This window comes from Hyperoodon ampullatus (genome assembly GCF_949752795.1).
Source record: "Hyperoodon ampullatus genome assembly, chromosome: 1".
In the NCBI taxonomy this organism is placed as follows: Eukaryota; Metazoa; Chordata; class Mammalia; order Artiodactyla; family Ziphiidae; genus Hyperoodon; species Hyperoodon ampullatus.
Window position 1 is genome coordinate 76090619 of NC_136914.1, and position 17465 is coordinate 76108083.

At 32.7% G+C, this 17465-nt stretch overlaps 1 pseudogene across 1 annotated transcript; it reads right to left on the reverse strand.

Annotated features, from left to right (window-relative positions):
* Positions 1 to 6003: 6003 nt before the first annotated feature.
* Positions 6004 to 6639, reverse strand: LOC307056023 (protein-L-isoaspartate O-methyltransferase domain-containing protein 1-like; annotated as a pseudogene). Its single transcript has one exon. The product of its transcript is annotated as a protein-L-isoaspartate O-methyltransferase domain-containing protein 1-like (transcript).
* Positions 6640 to 17465: the final 10826 nt, after the last annotated feature.

Sequence of the window (17465 nt, forward strand, 5' to 3'; positions counted from 1 at the left end):
TGGAGAGAATATGAAAAAAAGATACCATTCTTCCTATTTATAGAATTTTGAGCAAAAGTTATTATCTAAATGGTGGACATCTTACTGACCATAAATGCTTGGTAATAGAACACAAAAACAAACATTTTCAAATAGTGTGCACTTATAAATGAAAGTTCAGGAATACGAGATTGTCCTACACTTTGTTTATACTTGAAAGGGAACATGATGCAGAATAGCCACATTGACTGGGAGGAAGAGGTGGATTGTATGGAAGTATTGGTAATCAAAGCAGGAATCATTTCATCTTAGAAGTCAAACAATTAGCTATAAAGGAGGACTGATCCTGGAGCAGCAGGGTATTATGAGGAAAAGCACTGTTCAAGGTTCAAGGATATAGAGGTAGTACCCGAGTGAGGGGGCACTCTGACCAAAGGTAAGCAAGACCAAGATCTGCAAAACCTAAAGAAACAATAGAATAAGTTGAGAGAAAATGTTCCAGCAAAGGAGAATATCCAGTTAAGTGACTGGAGAAGATACTAGGTCCAAAAGAAACAGGAAGCACCGCAGCAAAACCAACAATGCACTTCGGAGTCTTCATATGGTCACCACAGAAAACTCAAAACTCTTGCCAGATCCTGAAGACATGGAAGTTTATTTACTCTGCCAAATTTAATATTAAATGATTATGAGATCAAGTGATACCATCTTATCTATTAGGGAAGAAAAAACAAGATGGCATGTTTTATGAAATCCCTATGTGTATGTATTCATAAAATCACATAGAAGAGTTTGATTGAAAATTTTAAATAAGTCACAAATGCTGAATAGTATAAGAAATGATAATATACACAGCAATTTAAAAGAACACAATCGTGACTTTTTCAAATGTTGCAAGAAATTTCCCGTTTGTATGATTATTATTAAAATAATATTAAAACACTATGGGCTTCCCTGGTGGTGCAGTTGTTGAGAGTCTGCCTGCAGATGCAGAGGACACAGCTTCATGCCCCGGTGCGGGAAGATCCCACATGCCACAGAGCGGCTGGGCCCGTGAGCCATAGTCACTGAGCCTGCGCATCTGGAGCCTGGGCTCCGCAATGGGAGAGGCCACAACAGTGGCCTGTGTATGGCAAAAACAAACAAACAAATAAACAAACAAAGCACTAAAAGACCCCCACTAAACTCACTACCCAGCAGTTATATTCCTTTAAACATTAAAAAAGAAGAGTCCAGGGACTTTGTTTAACTATATAATTGGCATTTAAATTTAAGAACACAATTCTGGCATTTTAAATATACCCTTGCTAAATAGTTACAAGATATAAAGAAACTATGTGAATAATCATGCCAGCTTTGAGATAATTCGTATTTAGGAAAATGACAATGTGCTAAACTAAAGGAGAAAGAAGGATAGTAAGAGAGAGAAGAAAAAACTTGGATTATTTTGAAAATTATTTGACTTTTATTTAGTTTAATAAATAAAAGTTTGTTTATAATCTGCTATTTCAAAGCCAACCTTAATAATTATGAAGTAATAAAGGATTAAGCATATTTAGTTTTTATAATAAGCTATAGTATAAATCTGTATTACTGAAGATGGAGAGGAAAGAAAAATTAACAAAAGTAAACATTTAGCTGCATGTAAAAAAGTGACAACATACATCATAGTTTACATATATTTAACTTTAACATGTTTTCTCTTGATCAATAGATGATGTAATATTAAAAATCTCCACTTACCTTTTAAAATTTCAGCACATATATTGGTTAAATTTAGTGTGCATTGGAAGAGTTACAGCTATTTTCATTTTGCAACAAATTAACAGGACCTAAGACAAACAGAAACTGAATAAATGCATCTCTTCTTTTTTATATCATGCGATATTGTTCAGTCATCTTCATCATATGGACATGGGAAAATATTTACAATACATTTTTAAGCAAAGAAACATGTTATAAACTAAAATGGAAACAATGACAACTTTCAAGTATTGTTAATTGAATGTTTTTCTCTGTTTGTACTTTCCATGTGCCTTCCAGTATTCTGCCTTATATTACTGACGTAAAACTAAAAAAAATAAAATTACCTACTAATTTTCTGTTTAGATTTATTTAGGTGAAGATACTAGTCTAGGCCACATGAAGGAAACAAAGATAATTAACATAGAGCGTGCTAATCCTCATCTCAAGGAATTTAAATCTAGAAGAAGAGGAGTCAATAAGTATAATTAAAAACACAAATAAATTATGTTCATATAAAACATTTGTACATACACAAATATACCATTATTTGTTTAAAAGAAGACAAGTGTAACATTTATATTAATTATTCCTATAGCTTGTTTTCTTTTCCTTTTTTAATTTTCCTTGAAGTTTTATCACTATCTGGAATTATATTGCTTGTTTGTTTGTGTTCCTGATCTGGAAGAGTTTTGTAAGTTCAGTGTCCTTATTTGTCTGATTCACTATAATGCCTACACCAAATCCTAGCTTCAGGTCAATTTATAGCACACAAGTGCTCAATAAATATTTGTTGAATGAATAAATGAATGTTTTCAAGGATTAAATAGATAATCCATATAAGCTCTCAGTACAGTTGTGTACACAGTAATCCCTTATAAAAAAGAACTATTTATTGAACTTGCTATTATTTTTAAATGATTCAGAATGTTATTAACAGGGAAAGTTCAAAAGCAAAAATGTCACTTGAGCTTGTTCTTAAAGGTGAATATTTCAGTAAATGAGGAGATGGGAAATTTAAAGCAAAGGAAATGTCAGGATGAGTCAGAAGGTAGACTATGGAACTGAATTTCTGGAGTGCAGGTAGTAATGCAGGTTAATATGTTGGCGCTAAAACTCAGTAAAGAGGGTTTAGTTAAATATAAGTGAAACAATTTGGACTTGATCCTAGAGGAGCAAAGAGCTACCAATTTGTAAATTTCTTGAAGGAAATCATACACCTTTTTACTCTTGATATCAACCACCAGGACATAGTTCTGCCCTATAAGAAGCAGGGCTGGATGGGTGATTAAACTAATGAACAAATTGTTGAAAAACACTATCTGGGATAGTAACATAATATAAAAATTGTATTGGGAATATAAAACTGGTGATGTTTAAGATACAGTTGATTGGAAGAGATTGAAGTACTGAAGACTAGATAAGAAGGTTGTTTAAACAATTTAGTCATGAGGTAACAGGGACCTAAACTGTGACTGAAAGAAAGGAATTTGACTATGAGAAATAATGTGAAGAAAAACATGTTCACTTATGTACTAATTCACCTGTTTTTAGTATATCATGTAAGACCCTCCATAACACTATTTCTAGTGCTTTATCTGCCTTTATTTACTTTCATTAATTGATTCTTATGCTATGAATACTGTGTGTGGTTTTTTGCTGTTGTTTGGCATTTTTATTTATTTTTTTAGACATGTAAAAAAATTACTTTCTAAAAGCATATGTAAATGCTTTACAATGTTATATAATATTATATAATATATTTTATATTTATAATGTATATAATCTTAATTCTTGCTTAGCAGAAAACATTATCTGGTCTTCTAAACTTTTAAAGCTAATTTTTTTTCATCTTTTATTTCTACTTCATTTAAAGTCAGTTATAAAGTCACAACTGTAAAATAAATGCTTTTAAAAGTACAAAACTTGCATTTCAATGACAAAAAATAGGCAACGATCATGAAAATCAACTGTACATTTTGCCAAGGTCAACAAAATGAAAGACAATATGAAAAGGTCAATCTGCAAATACATCCTTCACAAAAACTCTCTCATGAATAGAAAAATCATCATTTAAGAACATGTATGTTTATAAATCTGGACACTAAAAACAAGATGGGGGTAGGGGTGCTAGATTTAAATATGTGGGCACCAGGACCTCAAGATTAAACTTCTAAAACTAGCATTTAATTCAAAATAAAATGAATATTTCTAGCAAATAACAATTGTATAAAACTAATATTTTCCTTGATATAAATGAGATGGGGCAGTTCTTAACAATAACAACTTAGTAATCATCTAAGAATAATTGTGGTGATACCCCCATCCTCCAACCTCCAAATCTAAGCCCTAGTCACTGGTATAAAACAAATACCTTCCATGAAATTATCTTTCACATTACTAAAATACCCTCACTTACTTGGAATAATTCATGCTTAGAATATTTCACACACTTGTTTTTAGATGTGTGGAGTTACTGGAGCTGAGATTTTTGAAACCGTCTATGTATTACTAATAGTTAAATCTTTGCTGAGAGATAATAATCTTTTTACTATACATTAATTGGATGTCCTTAAGCATACTTGATCAACCACTGTAAAAGTGATGCTGGTGGTAATAAGGGGTACTCTCAAATTTTTCCTTTTAAAAAATATATAATCCATGTAACACTAAGTAGTAAATATGTTACATTGTGTTACATTGTACACTTTCTTAAGAAAGGATAACTGTTTCTGGCCCAATTTGGAAGAAAAGAAACAAACTAATAATGGTATTTATTACCTATTTTATCACTGATTAGCTACAACTAACTTTTTTTTTTTTTTTATTGCGGTACGCGGGCCTCTCACTGTTGTGGCCTCTCCCGTTGCAGAGCCCAGGCTCCAGACGTGTAGGTTCAGCGACCATGGCTCACGGGCTCAGCCGCTCTGCGGCATGTGGGATCCTCCCGGACCAAGGCATGAACCCGTGTCCCCTGCATCGGCAGGCAGACTCTCAACCACTTCGCCACCAGGGAAGCCCCTACAACTAACATTTAAATGATAGTTTATGTGATATTAAGCAAAAACTGAAACATTATAATGCTACCAAAAGAAACAGACAAAAAAAAAAGGGAAGAATTTTTAAATGAGTACAACGTAGGTCCCAAAGATTACACTATGATTTTGGATTTTCAAAGCAAAAGGCTTCTACGTATAATTTCTGTGAATATTTCTTATACTACAAATATGAATTTCAAAGTAAATGTAGGCTAGCTCAACCCTACCTTTTCAAAGATAAATATGCAGATGAGCTAGAAGTTCCCTTTGCTAAAATGCACCACCTGAGCAAATCAGCTCTGGCCCAGCTACTGAGCTTATCCCAAGAGAGTGGCTACCACTCATGCTTATTCACTCACTGTCTGTACCATCAGTAGTCAGAGAGAACAGTGTTTTGTTTTGTTTTTTAAACCAAATACTTTATAGAGTGGACTGTAGAAAAAACAATCCTAAATATACTCTCTTCTAAAACTCCAGAGAGTAAGATAACCTCATTATTTTTAAATACTGAAAATGTAAAGGCTCCACGCAAATTAAGAGTTCTATTAAGTATATAATTTTTACTTTACTATTCACTTGATGTGCCCTTAAAGTCTCTATGAGAGAAGCAGATATCTTCCCCACATCTTCGGGCAATAGATTCAAAAGCAAGAGTAGCAGTGCTATTGAATTCCACGAAACTTTTTTAAAAGTAAAATTATTCACTATCTGTATGATTATTGCACTCATATATTACACGGAATACATCTATAGCAACTCAGCAATAGTGACTGCAACAAAAGTAAGGGAAGTGGGACTACAAAGGATTTTATTTCCTTATTAAATAAGAAAGTTTTTTTGGAGGGAATGCAAATAACTACAATTCAAATCAGATTATATGTGCTTAACAGTTATGTAACCTTATATAAAATTAAGTCTAACTCTCACCACTACAAATCTATAAGGAATCAGAACAGGATTTATATTACACAAAGTCTGCACTACGGTTGCATTCCACTCTTGAAGTCATCCTGAGTTAAAACAACCATTTTCCCAAGACTTAAAGAAAAATATATTTTATGAAAAGGATTATTTTTAATCACTGAATACATCATTTTTATTACTGACAGGAAGAAGATACTTTTTTCTACTGTAAGTTCACCCTGATGAAAGAAAACATTCTCTCTCTTTTTAACTCCTAACAAATGCCACGTTTTAAAGACTAGAGGAATTATCAGTAGGCATCCTTTCTTCTTGATCTAAGTTATTTTTCTCTAAAATATGTCAAGTAAGCTTTTAAAGATTCCTGAGGGAGGGGGAGAGTTTCATAATTTTTTCTCTCAGTAAATTGAGGTGGCTCTTTTAACTTCATTGTGGTCTTCCTCTTCCTTTTCTTTCTCTTCTATTTTTTTCATCCTCCTCACTGTCTAGAGGCTGAGGAATAAGCTGATTACCTACAAATACATAAGTGTAGCTCTCTGTTTAACTCTTTCTTTTGGGTGGAGCCCTTTAAGGGACCCCCCCTTGGCCTGCACCTCATTACTTATGAAATGTCTCCGTGTTCATTGAATGTAAATAAAAGCAAGTTCTGTATATTCCAGACAGCGTGGGTTTGTGTGTGGGGATGTCCCACAGACTCTGGTTTGCCATTATCCTTCTTACTTGGTTGCACAAGTGGAGCAAATGAAACAGCAAGAATATTTTTACTTTCCCAAGTGTTTTGTTCTCTTCTCATAATTTGTGTTAAATGATCTTCTACAGGCATAACTAGAATGCCTCCCACTTTTAGTAAAATTTTCATGTAGTTCTCATAGTATTTCTGGACTCCAGCTCCACAATAATCTCGATAATACTGATGACTATCAGATGCTTTCCGGGAGCAATTACCAACCACAAACGTGGGCTCACCGAACTAAAATCTTAGCAGTGCTTTTCTTCATACGTTCACGTTGGAATATTTTCATCTTGAGACAGATGATTTTGTGAATAGCAAGAACTGTGCCAACTTGCTCATATAATTATTCTGATAAGCTGCTGAGAGATCAGGATGACCTAGCCATGCCATGCACCTTCCCATTCAGACTGATAGTACAGGTCTAGAAGCTGATTATCAAAGCTATCACTTTTTTTGATCAAACTCTCCAGGTTTTTCTTCGCATATTCCACCACATCTTAATGAAGCTCAATCTCATAATTTATTCCCCCCAAATCTCTTCTACACACGAGCCAGTTCATGTTTGAGGGATTGAATGCTTTCAACTGCACATGGAATTTGTTTACTCTGAAAAATGCACTGCAGCAAGGTGGTCGGTCGACTCGCCGCAAGGGGGCGCAGGTGAGGCACGGGGCGCAGGCGAGTCCCTTGGCTGGGTGGGTCCGTGGCAGCCACGGGCTCCGCCAGTGAAGGTTCATATTTTTATCATTCAGTGCTGAAGATGGGTCATGTGCATTCATGTTTTGAGTCATATTCACCTTACTGACATTTAGTGTCAAGAAGAGGGGAAATCCAGACTGGAAAATGATAAATGAATATTTTTTAAAGGCAAAAGAAAATGATAGTGGTCTTTAGAACCACATTTGTTTTAGTGTGTAAAAAACCAAGTCTAAGAAAGTTAAAAATCTATTAAAGCTCTATCTATAAATTGACTGAAAACATTTAAAAACAATGCAGTGTCTGTAATTAACGAACAATACAGTCCCCTTCCCGCCCCCAGCCCTTCCATAGCTGCAAGAGTTTCCCACTCATAACTGACAATAATGTGAAATAAGCTGACTCGGTCTGAACGGGAGTCACCCCAAGCAAGACAGGGGACGTTATACAGTCAAGGACCCTGTGCTGTTAAAAGCTATCATTATAATAAAGTAGAATAGTACATTCTTAACATACCCAAAGGCCTTTCTCATACCATTCTCCAGATTAAAAAAAAAAAAAAAAAAAAAAAAAAAAAAAAAAAAAGCCTTCCAAAATATAGTATGAGGAATAGAAAGTAAGAAAGACAGAGAGCAGTGGAATAAATTATGAAACCTGAGGTAGTTTCTTACTCTTTAAACTTTCATTTTCTTTCCCTACCTCTCCCTGTATCTCTCTTTCTCTCTCTTTTTCAATAACTTGATTTGAACGTTTATGTCTGTAAAAAGAGAGGAGAAAATTTTAGCTTTCAATGACACCAATGCCTGAAGACAGTTATCAGACCACTCTGCCTGTGTCCATTATAAATTTTGTCTCTCCCTTCATCCGGTTTCTGTCAATCTTTTATACATTTATTAAGTGATGATTTATTAAGTTGATAGATGATATATCACTTCCTATTCATAGCATCTATTTTCCAAATATTGTTCAAAATCTCTAGATCTCTTCTTCATTAAAGACTCACATTCATATCGGTTATCATTTTTCTCATTCATTTACCAACACCAACAGTAACGTAGTCTCACTTGCCCCACTCTACAAAACCGAAATCTTCCATTAAACTCTATTGCCCTCTTGAACTACTTTTCTATTTCTTTTTCTTCTTTCATTGTCAGCATTTCTAATAATGTGCTTCAATAAACTAATAGCTAATATTTACTGAGTACTTATGAATCTGGGATTAGGCTAAGAACTTTTACGTGTCGTTTGATTCAATCCTCATTATAAGCTTTAAAACTGATGCTATTACAGCTAATCTACATGTTGGAAATTGGGGCACAGAGAAGGTAAGTAAGTATTTTAAAGTTTCAATTTCAGTTCGTGCTGGTATTCTAATCAAAATCTGATTCTGGAGGCTGATGTCCAAATTCAGTTTCACCACACACCTAAGGTTAATGACTTCTTATTTGTTTTTTAATAAACACCCTACAGAAAGCAAAGTTTCAAAAATTCCAGTGTAGAGAAAAGGAAAAATAATTTTCCTTCTACCTTTTAGAACTCTTATCTGAGATCCTGTAATAAAAGTCATATTAACAAGAGAGAAACAAGCAAGTTTATTAACACATATACCCCATGTATATATGAAAGTTTCCTAAGGAAAAGTGATTAACTCCCTGAGATGGCTTAGAATTCAGAACCACCATAAGAGGGAAGGGGTGAGGAACTGTAGACAATTTGGGTGTGATGTCAACTTCTAATCTCCTCTCTTATGAAAAAACTAATCTTGCCTGGTTAATGAAACTTCCAGGGAGGGGTTATAACAATTGAATTGCTTTTTTTTGGATCTATTTTTAAACAGATAGTGTCATTCCAAGAAAGCTTCTCTCTGTATTTGCTGCTTTTCAAGTGTCTACATCTCAAAAAATCAATATGCCAAAGCAGCATATTTTAGGGTGCCATGTCCTGAACCTCTTCAGTCATATTTTGGGGTGGCATAATCTTCTGCCCTTTACTAGTAAATGCGTCAAAGACAAATTCAGTGATATTTTCCCATTGTACATCCTAGTTCAACTTTCTGTATCCTTGATCAAGTTTTTCCTTCATGGCATTTTGTGTTACTGATAATTCTTCTAAGATTAAGTATGCTGATACTATGTATCCTTATAATAAGGCTTTTTTTTTTTTCTCAGATTCCTCTTTCTCTTTATACTCATTTCTCTTCTTCAGGCCATACTTAACGGTATCCCCATCTTTATGCATTTGAGCTTGTGATTTCATTGGCATTCCTGATTTAAAGTTACCTACACTGTGATAATTCTGAAATCTATTTCTCAATCTCTTATACATTTTCTGAGCCCTAATTTTATTATTATTATTATTATTTTAGCTTTGTTGAGCATCTGTAACACACAGTATGTCTGAGAGTTTCCTAAATGCACGAAGCTCACTCTTGTCTACTTGCCTTTTCCTTTGCCTCAACCAACCTCACTTTCAACTCTTGCTTACCTGGCTAATTTCAAATTATTTTCAAGAATCAACTTTAAATGAATGTCTACCACTAGGCGTTCTCTCATACCTGACTCTCTGTGTCAAGAGCTCTAGTGGTCCCACAATATTTCCCCTTGTCCTCACTAATAAAAGCCCTTATTTTTCTGTGTGTAAATGCCTCTTGGGATAAAATGTACATTTCCTGAGCTCCTTTCAAGTCAAGGGAGGTCATGTGATGGCATTTGAATTAAAAATATGCAAGCAGACATGTCCTATGTGAGTTCTTCAAAGCTTCTTTCAGCTTAATCCTCCCCACAAATCTTTGAATTTGGACTGGCCCCTCTTAGTACCTTTACCCTTCTTGTTGGCTAGAATGCAGTCATGAAGGCTAGAGACAGAGCAGCCATAATGGGTCATGAGGCAGCAGCCAAACATGGCAGAGAAGCAGATGTTCCACCATATCCTCTCCATCGTCTTACATGCATTATCTCCTTAATTTTTAACAAAGTCTAACGTCATAAATCAGGCAGGGTAAGCCTGTGATGGTGCCACAAAGTGACCCAAGAGTAATTAGGTTTCCTAAACAACATAGAAATTTATTTCTCACCCCAAAGGTAATTCATGATGGCAGTCCAAATCCAGGGCAAACCCTGCAGTTATTGGGTTACCCTAGGTGTACCATGGGTAAAATCCTAGAACACATTAATACGTGCCAATTTGACCAATACAGTCACAACACACCCATTTCCAGGTTTTTCTCACCAGACCTGAGAGACAGACTAACCTCTGCTTACCATAATACAAATGGCTCATATAGCTGCACCTAACTGCAAGGGAAGCTTGAAAATACAGGGTCCACATATGCTCAGGAAGAAGGCCGGTGGATTTAGGAACCCAGCTAGCTGTGGGTTATTGTGTGATATATCCTTTGATATATCCTTGATTGTGTGAATTGTGTGATATATCCTTTGACTTATTTACTTTAGTTTATTTTTCTTTCACTCTGAATTTGATTGAGAACTCCACAAAGGCAGAGAATTTATTCTGTTTTAGGTAGTGTACCTCCAGTGTCTAAAAGAGTACCAGATACTTAGTAGTTACTCAATTGATATCTGTTACATAAATCAATCAATTAATTAATACACTGTCCAGATTTTGTCAATGTTTTGGGCACCTACATACTGGAATTTATTTATTTATTTATTATTAATTTTTATTGGAGTACAGTTGATTTACAGTGTTGTGTTAGTTTCTGCTATACAGCAAAGTGAATCATTTATACATATATCCACTATTTTTAAGATTCTACTCCCATATAGGTCATTACAGAGTATTGAGTAGGGCTCCCTGTGCTATACAATAGGTCCATATTAGTTATCTATTTTACATATAGTAGTGTGCATACTGGAATTTAAGCATAGTAGCTTTAAGTTTTAGAGTCTAAGAAAATGGATGGACTAATAAAAGTCACTTGACACATCTTAGATTTAGAGATATTTTCATATTATGGTCTCTCTTTTGGTTGATGCATTATGAAATTCATCCTCTTTTTTAGAACATCCTGAACACTTTTTGATAGCATTAAAATTCAGGTGCTTTGATATATCCATTATAAGCAGCTTTTTAAATTGTATTATAACCCTCTGGAAACATATTATAATTGAATGAAAAATGTTTTATTGTATTCTTAATTTATACTATCCAGAAAAAATATCTTTAGACATTAAACTGCTAATGCTTTGTTTCCCAGAATTACTATTGTTATTTATTATCAGAATAGACCCTCAGTAATTTACACTGAGAACTGAGAGGCTCACTAGAGATTACTGAATTTGGCAGATTAGTTAGTGAACAGATAAATATGAAAAACATTAACACTGCTGTACCACAAAAATATGCTTTATTCATTATTTTGATAAGTGTAGTTTAATTATAATCACCTATGGTAATGTTTCACAGTATGCTAATAAACACATTGCCATATTTTATGAAATTAATAAAATCTTAGTGGAAAGATCGTTTGCTAAATTTGTCCCAGTTTTTGGAGATAAGTACAAATCTGTGATTTAGTATGTTTTGTATAACTTTTAGTCCAGAAAAAATTATATCTCTTACATATGATATTGTTTTAGTCATTCCTGTTGCTTATTGTCTGTAACCCCTACTAGAAAATAAGTTTCATGAGAATAGATTTGCCTCATTTCACACACATTGTACATGTTATGCACAGATATGTGCTTAAGTATATGCTGTGTATGTATTTAACTTTTTAAATGGAAAGATTTCAAATACAAATTTGGAAGTCTTACTAAATTTGAATATACATTTTGATCTCTTTGTCTGATCTCCTATGCTTTCAGAGGCTAAAGGGGAAAATTAAATTTCTATTACTATTATTAGTGATCTCTAATCACTTCTTTTTTAATGTCATTACCATATTTAAAATTACTAAAAATAATAGCTGAATTATTAAAGTGCTGGTCAAAATGACCAAAAAAATTTTGATGTTTGTTTTCCATTTTGTTTTGTTTTGTTTTGTTTTCCCTGGAGTACTACCAGTGTACCAGTAGCTTTCAGTCACATCTGATAATTCCTAGCTTAAAAAGGGATAATTGAGTTTTTATGAACTTGGATTTATTGATTGATTGGTTCAGTCAACCAATAAATATTTAAGAGATTACCATTCAGCTCTTGTTTAATATGATCACAAAACAGAAGAAAAGAAAAGAAACATAAAACTTTGGCTTCATGGAGCTTATTTTCTAGTTTAGGAGACAGACAATAGATGACATATATAGTTAATATAATTACTGGTTATAGAGTAATATGTGATGAGATGAAAAATAAAGCAAGGAAGAAAATAAATTGGATTGGGGACAATTTTGTGAAAGGATGCCACTGACAAATGACCTGAAGGGAGTGAGAGAGTAGATTATGCTTCAGTCTGACAGAAACTTCTAGCCATAGCCAAGCAAGGGTGAAAGCCCTGAGGAAGGAACTCATGGTGTGTTTGAAGAAACAGGAGGCCAGTGTTACTGGAAACTAGTGCATAAGAAGGAAAAAGCAGGAGATAAGTCAATAAAATAACAGGAGTCAGAGTAAGAGTTATAGAACCTTATTTATTCTTAGAATAAGATTATATTTCATACTTTTCATATTTCTAAGCTACTTTTCTATAAATATATCATTTTTTCAATTGTTTCTATAATTAGTAGTGTATAACTTATAAAGGTAGACAGACTGGAAAGACAGAGGTACAAACTAAATGATATATTAAAGAGATAGAGATGTTCAAAAAAATTATCTTACCAAATATTCAAAATTTACAATCAACTTACTTATTATATATAACATTATCTTATTGTATTTTCACATTCTTTATTTTAAAAATATAACAGCTTAGGGGAAAAAGACTTCTCAAACTAATTTCCAAAGCCAGATTATATGGCACAAAAAGATGAATTCAATTATATCAAAATTAAAGATTTCTGTTTTACAAAGAAATAACTAGAAAAGTAAGAGGTGATAACAAAATGAGAGAAGACATTTACAGTTTCAAAATCTTCAAGATGCTTCTACCTATGCTATATCAACAAGGAGAATCACCAGCCTCAATAGAAAAATGTGCACGGAATAAGAACATTATAATTTATGTAAGTAAACCAATGTGTGAGAAAAGAAACAAAATGTTAATATGAGTTTGAAGAAATGCTAACAATGCTTGGATACCAGAGAAACAAAATTTATGTTAGGATATAAAAGACCTATTACACTACCAGAGTAGCAAAAATTAGGAAACTAGATAGAAGCAGTGTTGAGGGTATTTTTTAGAAATGTTTATGGGAATGTAGAATCATGAAGAAATTTTGAATAACCTGGCATATCTACTCACATTCAATGGAATATTAGCCATAAAAAAAGAATGAAATAATGTAATTTGCAGCAACAAGCATGGACCTAGAGATTATCATACTAAGTGAAGTAAGTCAGACAGTGAAAGACAAATATCATAGGATATCACTTATATGTGGAATCTAAAAAATAATGCACATGACATTTTTACAAAACAGAAACAGACTCACAGACTTCGAAAACAAACTTATGGTTACCAAAGACAAAATGTGGTAGGGAGGGATAAATTAGGAGTTTGGGATTAACATATACACATTACTATACATAAAATATACAATTAACAAGGACCTACAGTATAGCACAGGGAACTCTACTCAATATTATGTAATAACCTATATGGGAAAAGAATCTGAAAAAGAATGGATATATGTATGTGTATAACTGAATCACTTTGCTGTACACTTGAAACTAACACACTGTAAATCAACTATACTCCAATATAAGATAAAAATTAAATTAAAAATATATGATGTTTTAATACAAGATCGAAGGATCATTTCAAAACAGTGGATAAGAGATAGACTAATGACTGTTGTTGCAATAATTTAATATATTATATCAATATGTCATATTAATATACTTATAGTATTTAATAAGTATTATATTAATATATTATATTAATATAATGCATTAAATTATATGTGAAGAAATACTATTGATAAAATAAGTCTCTTCATAGTATCATATATAAAATTAAAGCTATAAACTTCAAAATGAAAGTGGACTTTAAGTGAACATTTGAAATAGTTGTAGTCACACTGGATTACATATTGAAAATTCTTCTCTACCTGTCCTTGCCCTGGCTTTGGTGTTGGCACCATGTACTTACCTGCTTTATGTTATTTGAACTTGACCATGTGACTTAATTTAGCCAATGGAAAATTAGTAGGCAAAATATGAGTAGGTGTTTTACATGTGGCTGTGCAGTTTGACTTGCTTTCTTGCTTCTCCATCTACCATGGCAAGAACCTGTCCAGGGGAACTCTGGCTCCAGAATGAAGAAATATTTACAGTATGTTTCAACCCAATCTATGACCTAAAACAAAACCAATGAATCATAAATTAGCCTAGCAGGATTCCTGCTGACTCACAGCCCCATGTGAATGAAAAATAAATGTGTCATTTAAAGTTCATATTTATTTTAAAGAAAATAAATATGTGTTGTTAAAGAGATTTTGTATTTGCTTGTAGTAGAGATTTATTATTGTGATAGTAAATACATTATAGTATTACATTATAGAAAGTATTGAAAAATGTGTGTGTTTTTGTGTGCTTTACTTGCAGAATAATGAATGCCCTTCTAAGCCAAAAAATAATAAAAATAAAACAAAGACAAAAAATATTTGCCTTTATATAGTTATAAAGTATCAGTGAAATAAAATACTGAGTCAAAGTGATGACATAGGCAATACAATTTTTGTAACATGTATAGCAATTAATTGATGTAAAAAAGAAAGATGACAGAAAAGGAAAAATGGCCAAAAATATTAACAACAAATACACAGAATTAGTAACAGAGAAAATATATTAAATATTCTCATTTTGTATTTGTAAATATTTGCAATATAAAACAAAAATAAAATATTTCCTTTGTCCCTCAAAATGGCAAAAATAAAACAAAATGAAAATAACACATATTGGCAAAGATAAAGAGAGATGAGAATGTTTATCTGTTTAGGAAATATTAATTTTAGGGTAATTTGGAGTATCTATTTATGATTTAAATACATATACTTTGAATCAGCAATTTTATTTCTAAAAATGATCCTACCAAAGCCTTAGTAATTATGTCTAGAAATATTTATACAATGGTGTTTATATTGTGTACTAGAGCAAAACAATGGGAACAGTTTAGATGCCCATCAACTAATAAATGTTTTTTTAATTATTTTTTTTCCAGCTTTATTGAGATATAATTAACATATAACATTGTGTAAGTTTAAAGTATACAATAATGTGTTGATTTGATACATTTATCAATTGCAAGATGATTACTACCATAGTATTAGTTACCACCCCCATCCTTTAACATACTTACCATTTCTTTTTTGTGTTGGGGACATTTAAGATCTACTCTCTTAGCAAGTAAATGGCTAATTATGTCACATGCAACATTTCAATGTCTGGTGAACACTGCATGTTAGATAAGAATCAGTGATTATTATTAATCAATAAAATCTGTTCCAATTAAGTCTAACATAAGAAGTTAAATATTTGATTTGTTATTTATGAACATGAGTTTAAATGACAGTTTAAAATCTTTTTTTCTCTATTGAAACAATTCCTGAATTGATTTATACATTAAATGTGATAAGAAATACAATCCTACAAGCCTTTTTTTGTAAAACTTGACAGGCTGATTCTGAAATTTGTATAGAAATGCAAATGAACTGGAATAGCCCAACAACTTTGAAAAAAGGGATCAAGGTTGGAAGGACTTACATTATCCAATTTTAGCACTTAGTATCAAACTATAGTATTGAAGCACAGTGACAGACAAATAAATGGAACAGGGTCCAAAAATAGATTTACATGTATATGGTCAATTGATTTTCGACAAAAGTTCAAAAGCAATTGTATGGATAAAGGACAGTCTTCAAAAAATGATACAATATGCAAAAAAGAATAGTAATATGCAAAAAGAAATCCTCAGTCTATACCTCATATTACATAAACATCAGAAGCCAGGCTATTCCCCAATAAATGTAAAATATTATTGTCATAATGGGCCCAATTTGGAATCTTTATTGATTTTGCTACTATGCTCCAATTGGTACAGTGGAAAAAAAGAAAAGCAAAAATCCACACAATTTTATTTTACATTTATTATTTGTTTTTATGAAGCCTGAGAGAAGCAATAGCTTCAGAAATTGAGAGCAAGGCCCTGATCATTCCAGCACACTGGCATGCAGAATAAATAACTTCTACTGCATGAGTCATACCAAAGATTATTAAGGGAATTCTTGAACCTGTAAAAGTGATTAAGCTTGAATATCAAAATCTAGTCTCACTTATAACTAAGACACAGTAGGGAAGATAGCTGACTGATTACCTGGTCACGTAGTGGGAACTCTACTGTCATAAGAACCCAGTTATAAAAACTGACAGAAACATTTTTTTTTTTTAATTGTGGAAGGTGCAGCTGAGTTCGTAAAGGCAGTCAAGTTCGAAAATAAGAGAAAAGTACGCTCTTGCTAAAGAATGATAGTCAGCAGTTTGAATGCAAAATTTACATGAGGTGGAAACTGAAAGCAACTCTGTGAGGTGACAAGACATCTAAACAGGTGTAAACTGTGTCACAAGCCTCCAGACTTCTTTGGCAAGCATGTTTCTGTGAGATCGTGCAGTTTTACCACCGAGACTGAAAGAGGTTGCAGGTGCCATCTTAAGTTAAAGAAAAAGACAGATGTTGGCATTTGTGAAAATAATTCTAAAGAAGTATACTGCAGAGATTTCCCCTCCCATCCCCCATTCCCTCTTGCTTTTGAAAGAGGAAAAATTTACATTATGAAGACATTTATGAAACAAGTCTCTAAAGATGTTTGGATCTGTAGTATAGACTTAAAATACTTAGTGTATTGGTTTATTTTCTTTTAACTGAGTGATAGGAGGAAATAATACTTGTATATTTACAGTTGGAAATCGAAAGAATTTTTTGCACCTTAGTACTCTGTAGACTCCAAATAGTCTAGGAAAACTAACATTTTTTGATTCCCTATACACATGAAAAACTCAGAAAGTACCTCTATTTTACTCACATTTCACCAATGTCCACACTCCTTTGTAATGCTAGCTACATTTCAGCAATACTGTCATTCTTATTGAAGAACACTTCATAAAACATAATGAACATAAACATAATAATAATAATGCAAACATTAATATTTCCTGAAGTTTTCAACTTTTAAACATAAAATAATATGTATTTCAAAACCAATTTGTTTCAAATACTTTCAAAGATCTAAAGTGAAATAATA